Genomic DNA, 10,126 nt, shown 5'->3' with positions numbered 1-10,126 from the left:
TTAATATACTTTTTATCCCTGCTACCCTCATCACACACTTCATTTTTTTTGCAAATGTGTTGTACTTAATACTCAGTCAAAAGGGATAAATGTATTTCAGATATTCCTTTATGTTCAAATTGTCCCTTCATTATGGTACTAATATGCCTGACTACACATTTTCCTTTTAAAAAAAAAATACACACACACCAATTTTTTGAAGAAATGTAACTTTATTATATAATAAATGTTTTGAAAAAAAAGAAAATGAATAATTGTAAAAAAAAAAAAATATTTCATAATAAGATCTTTCAAGCAATTCTTTTAAATATTTTTTAATAAAACATGGTCAGGGAGATTAAAATTTGGGGCTGGGGCAATGCCAACTGAGTCAGGGGAAGCTGGAAATTGGGTCAGAGACACTGGAAACTGGGCTGGGATGTCTTCTTAAGCTGTGAAAAAAAGAAATATTCATTTTAGATTTGCAACATATATTAGCTCCATGGGTGTACTTTGTTCACACATTTTCCAAGCTCAGCAGAGTTCAGAAGTGGCACATTACGTGAAACTCTTTGCAAAGGTTCATGTTATGCTGAACACAGTAGTAGCCAGAGGACCACAACTTTTTGATGGCACATGCAGATATTTTGGGGAGGTGGTGGACTTGCTTATCAACACACACCTATTAGGTTTATGATGTCAGAAACCTGTGAAATGGTAAACATTGCATAGGTCTAAGGAAAGTCACATTTTCGGCAGAAAGGCTTTCTAAAGACTACACTTTTATGCAAGAAAATAGAAAAAATATTATTAGACTACATTATAACATCAAGGTACTTACATTCTTCAGCAGTAGCCTGTGCTTGTCTCTCTGCCTCCTCCTCAGATGATTGATGGGATGATGATGATGAGGAAAGGGAATTTGGCAAATTATTTATTTCGGCCGACTCCTGGGCCTCCTCCAACTCCTGTTCCTCGGATTCCTGGCCCTCTTCTGACTCCTGCCCTTTCTCGACCTCTTACACAGGCTCCACCCCTGCCCTGCAGCGTCATTGTTGGAGGTTTATGTGTCGGATGATGGTGAGGTGTTCTGTTGAAATAAATATGACATTAGAACAGGTGCGGTAGGGAAAAGACCGAACACACCAGAAAATTCCTTCCCTACATCCCGGGTACCTACCAGATCCTGAGTGATGACTATAGGGAAACCATGCATGCCTCACTACGAGCTTCACTGGTCCAAACTCATCCTGGGTAAGGAGGCTACAACAGGTGCACAAATACGTTTTACCTTCCCCACGAACGATCCACCTTCCAGTCATATGGATTCCTTCACACTGCTCCCCTCATCACTTCGATCTAGGACAAAAACCACAACAAAATACTGAAGGGCAGATATTCAGAGTGAAAAAAGAGGGAGATATTAGGTGATGGCCAGGTGTAGAGACACGTCACTCTATTCCAATTGCCGACACCTCAATTTAATTTGAGACTGGGCACTAGACTATGGATATTCGGTACAGGGAAGTATCCCGCCCAAATATCCTACTCACTGATGCATTTGTGAGGGTCCCTACCAAGAGAAAGAGACAAAATAGAAAGATGAAACTCACCAGGTAATTGCCGCTTCGCCTTGATAGTCGTCTGTACGTACTCCCGGGATCTGCCTCTAGACACAGTGGCGACACAAGACAGCCAACCCACAATACTGTCTACAGGCTAATATATAATTCTCACACTGGTACTAGCTACAATAACACAAACAGTGCCCTGATCATATTAACCAAACAATGTGATCAGGCGCTGCATAACTACAAACTTCTAGTCATGGTGTTGTGCACTACCCTAACGCAATCCCACAGCTCACAAACACTAATGACCAAAAATGCAGTCAGGTAATAGGGATACCAAAAGCCTATATTTAATGGGAGCCTGACTCCTGGATCCTGGAAAGAAATTAGTCAAAGGAAATTCACACAATACTGTATAGTACAATACCTTAAATTGACCTCTGCACAAATGGCCACCTCAGTACTATACATGGTAACAGACTGGGTGCGTTCTCACTATGGGGATTACCACCAAACGGTTACAGGCCTAATGCCAATTCAAACTCGCAGACCTAGTGTCTGAATTACTTGCCACCAGTTACTCTTGTAATTTCAATTTCTTAACCTATCAATTATAAGGGGTCAAAGGGTAAGCCTAAATTTAATTTGCTAGACAGAGTAAGCCTGAGAATAATGTGCCTAAAGACTAAGCCTGAGCTCTCTGGTGCCACAGGCCTAAGCCTGAATCTACTTGGTGCCACAGGCCTAAAGCCTCAATGTATTTGGTGCCACAGGCCTAAAGCCTGTGTTTACTTGGTGCCACAGGCTAGGCCTGAATTATACTAGTGCCACAAGCATAATGCCTGAATTCATTTGTCCCACAGGCTAGCCCGGCATTAAACTAGTGTTAGAATTTCAGATAATATAAAAAAGGACTGACCATTCACAGTGTGTCCAATCACTTTTTTACCACATACAATTAAACCCCGAGGGAATAGAATTTTTTTTTTGGGGGGGGGGGATTCAAGAAATAAAGAAAAATTGGAGGTGTGGGGGGGGGGGGTATTTGTTTGATATCCCGATCTGAAGTCAAGTGGATATAACAATTGAAAACCTTGACACCAGCAGGGTTAAATATAGACTTCAATCTGGGTTCTTTCTTAGCACAATAACTTGGACAAAAAAACATAAAACAAGCAAACAAAAAAAATACCCTCAAAATTGTACACCAAGAAAAAGTGCTAGAAATTTTTTTCTTATTTTATATTTATTATTTTACATGTATTTGGTATGTATATTATGTTTATTGTGTATGTTTCTTGATAGATTTTGTAGAGTATACATAAAATCACCTACAGCAAAAAGCTCAATAAATTAGTGAAAAATCCAATAAAGGATGCATAATACCACAAGATCAGATAATATATCTATTATACACAGACTTCCACATATTTTGACAATATGTAATAATCCCTCTTAACAAAATGCCATTAGCACATAATAAACAATGCAGTACAATGAGACCATTTTTTTTATTATTTTTAATTTCTAAATATTTTAACATTAAATTGTACTTTTCAAATGAAATTTTAACAAAGTTTATTGAACAGGGGCTCTACATATAACCCCAGCACTGAAAGGCATACCTTATCCTTGAGAAAGTCCTTTCTATTGGATGAAACGCCTTTGAGAACAGAAAATTTATTTGAACGATGTGGGCAGGAAGCGGGGGTTCGCAAAGTACCCAAAGTTGTCGAGATATTCCGGTATCTGAGGAGAAGCCTCACGGGATGCAATGGGAACAGCATTTAGGATAAGAATTGTCCTGCATGCCTGCACGGCCATATCGTTCTAAGCTGTGTCTTTGATCCAATACCTCCAAAACTTCTCCCTAGCAGGGCTATAATCACTGTTATTTGTCTTATTGTGTGCACTGTATTTTTCTTATTAGTTAGCAAATGACGTACCTCACAAATTTTATATCTACTAGAATCGGTGGTAGTCTATACCCCGAGTACAAACACACCAACAACATATACCCTGACATAAAGATAATGAATGCAAAGTCCCTGACAGTGTTGTAATTCTGACACATTGAAAAACAGACCTTCAAGAACTGCAACCAATGAACGTCGGTGAAAAATGACGTCACTTTAATTGCGGTACTATCATCCGTGTTATGAAGGGAGTAAATTTAAATAGTAGCCGCCAGCACAATGTTATTTTAACAAACCCTTGTACATTCAGGCGGCACCTATTAAATTACTACCTTTGTATCACGAGTGACAGTGCTGCACTTTAAAGCATAGTTGCCTACTCTCCCGGAATGTCCGGGAGACTCCCGAATTTTTGGGAGTTCTCCCGGACTCCCGAAAGAGCAGGCAAAAATCCCGGATCCCGAAGTCGCCGCTGTTGAAGATGGCTGTGGGCGGGGCTAAACGCGGCATCGTGGCCCCGCCCCCTGCTGCGATTGGCGAAAATGGGTAATGATTGACAGGGGCGGAGCCTAACGGCGCACCACGCGAGGCAACGCCCCCTCAACGGACCCCCTGCCGGACAGCTGCCTCTTAAAGTTGGCAAGTATGCTTTAAAGTGACATCATTTTATACCGACGGGATGTTCATTGGTCGCAGTTCTTGAAGGTCTGTTATTCAACATGTCAGAAATACAACACTGTCGGGGACTTTGCATTCATTGTCTTTATGTCGAGGTGTATGTTGTTGGTGTTGTCATCATCGTAATAACGTACAACACCTACTAGAAAGGCATCTTTGTAAATGTATGCAATTTGACATACCATAGGAAATATTAACATTACAAAACCAGGTACCATACAAGTGGCAGGATTGGTTGTATGTGGGCAGCTTTAGTTGTTGGCTTTCTAATTACATGGAACTGTATCCTGAATTAATCCTACAAGATCAGCAGACTTAACAACTAAAATTGTCAGTACTGCTGGAAAAATTCTGATTATATGATTGGTTGAAATTGTTTGATCCCCACCCACTTAAAACTGGGCTCACATGGACAAGCGGGAGGTACAGCTTGTTGACAAAAAAGTGATCTGACTTTTTCCAAGCATGCATTAAAAAACATTTTTTATTTCAAAAGGCAACATCAAAAATGCTTTTAGTAAATATTCTTTTAAAAAAAAAAAAAAGGATCTTGGTGCTATTTGTATACTAATATAATATTTCAGCACATATTTTATTACACTGTTTTAGATCTAAAAAAAAACTCCCATGAAATATATAACATATTTCAGTGATACAGTGTTAAAAGTCATTTGGATCATTGGAATGTGGATGGTTCTCTCTTGTTTGTTCATCTCAGCTAAATGTACCTTTACATTTGTAAACATTTGAATGAATACTTTCATCCCATGCTTACCATTATCCATATGCACATGAGACGCTTTCCTTTACTTTACAAGTAAAACAGCTAATTTGATTTGGTTGACATGAAAATAGTACTAACTTGGATTTATTATTCAAAGGTAGCCTGTCAATTACTCTGCAATAGGTATAACTCCCCCAAAAAGCCTACCTAGTATTAATTCAGATGAAATGAAAAATCTGCTGGATAGACGTTTTTGCCGTAACTTTGTAGTATAGACGTATATAGAACCGAGGTGAATCAATTAAATTTGTATATTTTATGTCTTGGTTATCAAGTAGATTTAATATATGTTTTTTTACTGATAGCAGTTACTGCCAATGCCAAATATGATTGGGACATTCATGTAGTGTTGCATTAGTTTTAGTATACGTCATGGTATTTATGCATTTACACCATACTTGCCGACTTTCTCGTGTCGGTGTCCGGGAGCTGCCTGGGGGAGGTAGCCATTTCGGGGGCGGGGTATGCAAATAATGCCATTTTGGCTCCGCCTCCTTGATGTAATGACACAAATGCGGCATTTTACAGCCATGAGAATCGCGACATTTTGGATCTAATTCTGCCCACTAATGCGGGAGGTTGCCATACTCTCCCGGGAGTCCGGGAGACCTACCTGGAATCCGGGAGTCTCCCGGACATTCCGGGAGAGTTGGCATGTATGATTTACATTCTATCTCATTTGTGTTCTAAAACAATACACTTATTCAGCAGTCTATGATATTAAAAAGTAATGTCGCTCCCTCTTGTGGTCATTGTAATCTCTTGACTCCTTTCTCAAAGATGTCAAGTTCTTAAATAGTATTTTAAATGTATTTATCATTTCAAATGTGTAAAGCCTATTTAGTTATTTGTGTTCAATTTAGTGTTTATGCTTGTGATTAAGTTACTCGGGTGTGATACACACTTAACCAATTGATACTATTTATTTACATACTGGTAATATCTTCACATGATTAAGCTTGCAATAACAATAATAATAATAATAATAATTTTAATAAAAATACTTTTTTTTAAAATGTGTAAATGTTTTGTTTTTTTGCTGTTTAGACCTATTGTGCAACTACATGTTTCCGCTGACTGCCAGGACATAATGGTACTTGTAGTTCCACAATAGTATGACATTTGTTACTTATAACTGTTACCATGGTATCCACTGCCCAAGAGCATGGGGCTGGATCACGCTGAGAGGGCCCTCTTTTTTCCAGGCCTTGTGCTTACCAGTCAGGGAATGGTTCACATTATAACGGGAAGAATCTACGCTCATTCTAAGGGGGGTATTCAATTGTCCACGGGTTCGAGCACGGAAAAACTATTACTGTTAATACTGTAATCTCTCGCTGGATTTCAGCTCGCAGCTCCCTAACCTGAGAGCTGAAATCCAGCAAGTAAATTACCATATTATTACAGTAATCCTGCGCGGACCGCGGGATTTTCAGCAATCCCGCGGACAATTGAATATGCCCCTAAAAGTGGTTACCAGCCCACATGGCAGGCTTTTTATTTATTTATTTTAAACACTACAGTTACACTAGTTCTAATTATCACTTATCTTTGCTCCAGCCGTACGTATACTCACAAATTTAAGTTGCTTCTAACTTAAAATATGTGCAACTAAAGATTTAAATAAATGTAAAAAAAATGGCCTCCATTCCTCCTTTCCTGAATTAGAGGCTGAGCTGGTTGCCACTGATGCAAGTCAACAAATATTGTGGGGTAACTCACAAAAGCCACAACCAGGTTGGACTGATCACACTATAATGGGAAACCTGCAGTTTGAGGTCCCCCTATCATGATGTGACACAGCCCCAACCCTATTCAGACTCAAAAAAATGTGGGCACACCCTAAGAAAAAAAAAAGCCCCCGGCTAAAAATAGGGGATCCTCCAAACACTTGTGTACAGTCAGAGTTGGGGTGTTAGTGTTTTAAAATTAGCATTTTTGTATGTTGCTCTACTGGTCCCAGAAAGCCCTGGCAGCCATAAACTGTTATCAGGGACTACTTGAACCATATGGGTGATGCCCCTCTACTTCTTGCAAAGCCCCGACACAACTGACAGGCCAGGAGGCATGTCCGCAACTAACTAATACAGAATTGTTTTGCTCTGATCGACCATGGCATGAGAAAGCTGTTTTGATTGGGATTTAGCCGCAATAAACCACCCTACTGTATCAATGAGGTTCAATGAGGTTCATCCCTCCGCAATAGCGGCAACTAGCTCAGGCTAAGAGTACTGGTGCTTAGGTCAGTTTTGGAGGGTGGGAGTGGCAAGTTGTTTTTTTAAAGAAAAAAAAATAATGAAGTAATTTACTTATTTTGTTTAATACATTAAACGCCATCCATCATCATTAAGTTAACGATGATAAATGGTGTTGCAAGTATATCATCTCATCATGATATGCTTAAAGTATATCTTCATAAACTTTAATTGATTCTTTGAGGGGTCATTTACATGTTCATTTGAAATGCATGTATTATAATATATGTGCAACTTAAAGTAAACACATAAATGCAAAGTTTGTGTGGCATACATTTTACATTTTCATTATTGGAGACAAAATTCTGCAAATCTGAATAATCCCCATAGGTGTTCCATTGTGTTTCAAGAAGTATGAAATATAATATAGCCCAGGGTTTCCCAAACCCAGTCCTCAGGGCTCCCCAACAGTGCAGGTTTTCTGGATCACATGTAACATAATTAGGACCACCTGTGGATCTGTTACAATGTGTCAGTCAGTAATGAATACACCTGTGCTCCAGCAAGGGGATATGGAAAACCTGCACTTTTGGGGAGCCCTGAGGACTGGGTTTGGGAAACCCTGATATAGCCTGTTCTTTTTTTTCATGGTCATCTTTCATGGGGCTTTATCTGCAATAGCCAAGTATGGTGTTCTGTATTTGTTACTTGCAGAGTAAATCATCACTGGTTAATTAGCATTTTTTAGATATTCAATGCAGGGGTCCAAGTCATGTTATTTCTGTCAGCTGATCATCTGATCATTCAGAATGAGAGACTACACCTGATTGTTTATTTAGTAGGCGGGCTTGCTAAAGTTAAACTGATTTGTATCTGGAGTTCATAGTAAGTAGTCTGGTTTCTAATGCATTGAGTGTTTTTTTTTACTAATATATTATGTTGAATTAAAAGAAAGATAAGTATAATATCTACTACACTGCAGAAAAAAGGGGGAGAAATATTTATTTATTTAATAACGACGCAATTAAATATTTATTAAATACAAAAGGGGGCATATCATTCTATATTATATAATTTTAAAGGGAGTACGTCATTATTTATTACATATGTAACACCCCCTTTCCTCTGCTCTGGTGTGTGTACCGATCTTTGTGTGTCCTGTCTGCAAATGGACTCTTTACCGTGTATTCAGTGTCACGCAGTGCCTCCACATTTGTCTAAGTACTGTAGGCTCTTCGTGGGGCAGTGTCCTGGATTTAGTAACACCAGAGAGACCAAGAAACCCTCCACCCCTCTACACTGGATCATAGGCACACACAAAGAAAATATTACTTCACCAAGCTGGTCTTTAGAAGCCATACCCGCACGTTTATTAGTGAGGCGTGGACTCCTAAAGTTTTTGTAGATTTTTTTTGTATCAAAAATATATCTCTTTGGCTCAAACAAGGGTAAATTAATGGTAACCTGAGAACAATATTAATTAATAATATGCAATACACAATTTACACAGGCCTCCGTGTTTTATACCACTAAGAGGTACCACTATCTCTTCTAATGACTGTCTTGTGAATATCTCTCTAAACACAATAACTATCACCAGTAGCATACACTAAACTCTATCACAGTCACACCATAGTTGCCTACTCTCCCGTAATGTCCCGGAGACTCCTGAATTTATGGGGGTCCAAATGCAGTTCAAATGCAGATCACTTTTCTTTCCTAGGTGATTTGATAAAACACACTCCCTTGTCCATCTGTCATCCAATTTAACACGAATGCATAATACAATTTATACCCCGCTGCTGCCTTTCTTTTTCTTAGGCATAAGCATACAGTCACTTTAATAAATTCTGGCTCCACAATACACAGTTATAGTCTTTCCCACAGATAGCAGATAATGCCAAAGAGTTTGGTGCAGTTTTTCTCAATTTTAAAATCAATCTTTGTCCCCTAACAATCTGTCTCTACACTTCACCCTTGTTGTTATATCCCAGTCCCTCAAAAGGGTATTATACAGTATTCTTCAGGTCTCCCCACCTGTTCCCTACCTGACTAGTAACACAATAATCATCTCAAGCAAATTAATAAGATTATAACATTAGTTACACATCCCCACTGGTCTCCAGTATCTGCATCAAGATGGCTCCTCTCTGTTCAGATGTCCGGTAAGCTCTCTCATTGGGAAGCCTTTTCCACTCTCCCCATATCTCTCCTTCTCTGGGGTCTTACATTCACTCAGACCTGTGTTCAACTCTCCTATTGTCTTGCTGCAGAGGACTTCCTCAAGATGTCTGTCTCCCTAAGGGTCTCTCAGAATTCCAACTGCCATTTTTAACTGCTCTTTCACAAGCTCCTCCTCCTCACTACATGCTGGGAGATGTAGTTCTCTGCCTGCAGGGCAGGCATCCAAACTGCATATGCGCCCGCTCAGGTCGCCACGCATATGAAAGGGGCACATCAGTTTTTATTATATAGTAAAGGGGGCACATCAGTTTTTATTATATAGTAAAGGGGGCACATCATTATTTATTTTCATGCTAAAGGGGGCACATTTATTAAATTTCTCCATGGTACTCACCAGGCACCACTATTGGCCCGGTCATCCCTATGTGTGGGGGAACCTAAACATTTATTCAGTCCCCCCCTAGGAGACTAGAACTGATGCTGAGTAGCAAGGCCTGGTATTTCTTTACATGGATTTTTTAGTCAAATGCAAAACATCTGCAGTTTAAACTATCTTGACTGTCACAACTACCTTTTCTTAAGGGCATTTTGTGGGGGTTTTCTGCAGATTAATAATTTTTTTTGAGAGTTTGGCCTTTACTAAATCATTCTGTTTTGAAAGCTCAAGAAAAGCAACAAAAAAATACCTGGTAATAAATTTACCCCCTAGATTTAAATTGAAAGAACTAATCATGATTTAAATTATTCTCATAAAATAAATTTCCATTTCTTTGATATCATGATACAACTTTCCATTTTTCAGACAGGATCTTTATATTT

At 39.0% G+C, this 10,126-nt stretch overlaps 1 long non-coding RNA gene across 2 annotated transcripts; it reads right to left on the bottom strand.

Annotated features, from left to right (window-relative positions):
* Positions 1-320: 320 nt before the first annotated feature.
* On the bottom strand, positions 321-9,415 carry LOC142108076 (uncharacterized). 2 transcript variants are annotated; one of them, XR_012680102.1, is made up of 4 exons: positions 9,353-9,415; positions 1,160-1,338; positions 821-1,069; positions 321-431 (listed from the first exon to the last, which is right to left on the bottom strand). It is a non-coding gene; the product is annotated as an uncharacterized LOC142108076 (long non-coding RNA). The 2 variants fall into 2 exon arrangements; XR_012680100.1 differs by having other exon boundaries at positions 9,230-9,367.
* Positions 9,416-10,126: the final 711 nt, after the last annotated feature.

The sequence above is a fragment of the Mixophyes fleayi genome, chromosome 1 (assembly GCF_038048845.1).
Source record: "Mixophyes fleayi isolate aMixFle1 chromosome 1, aMixFle1.hap1, whole genome shotgun sequence".
Classification (NCBI taxonomy): Eukaryota; Metazoa; Chordata; class Amphibia; order Anura; family Limnodynastidae; genus Mixophyes; species Mixophyes fleayi.
This window is presented reverse-complemented; position numbering and strand designations above follow the sequence as displayed.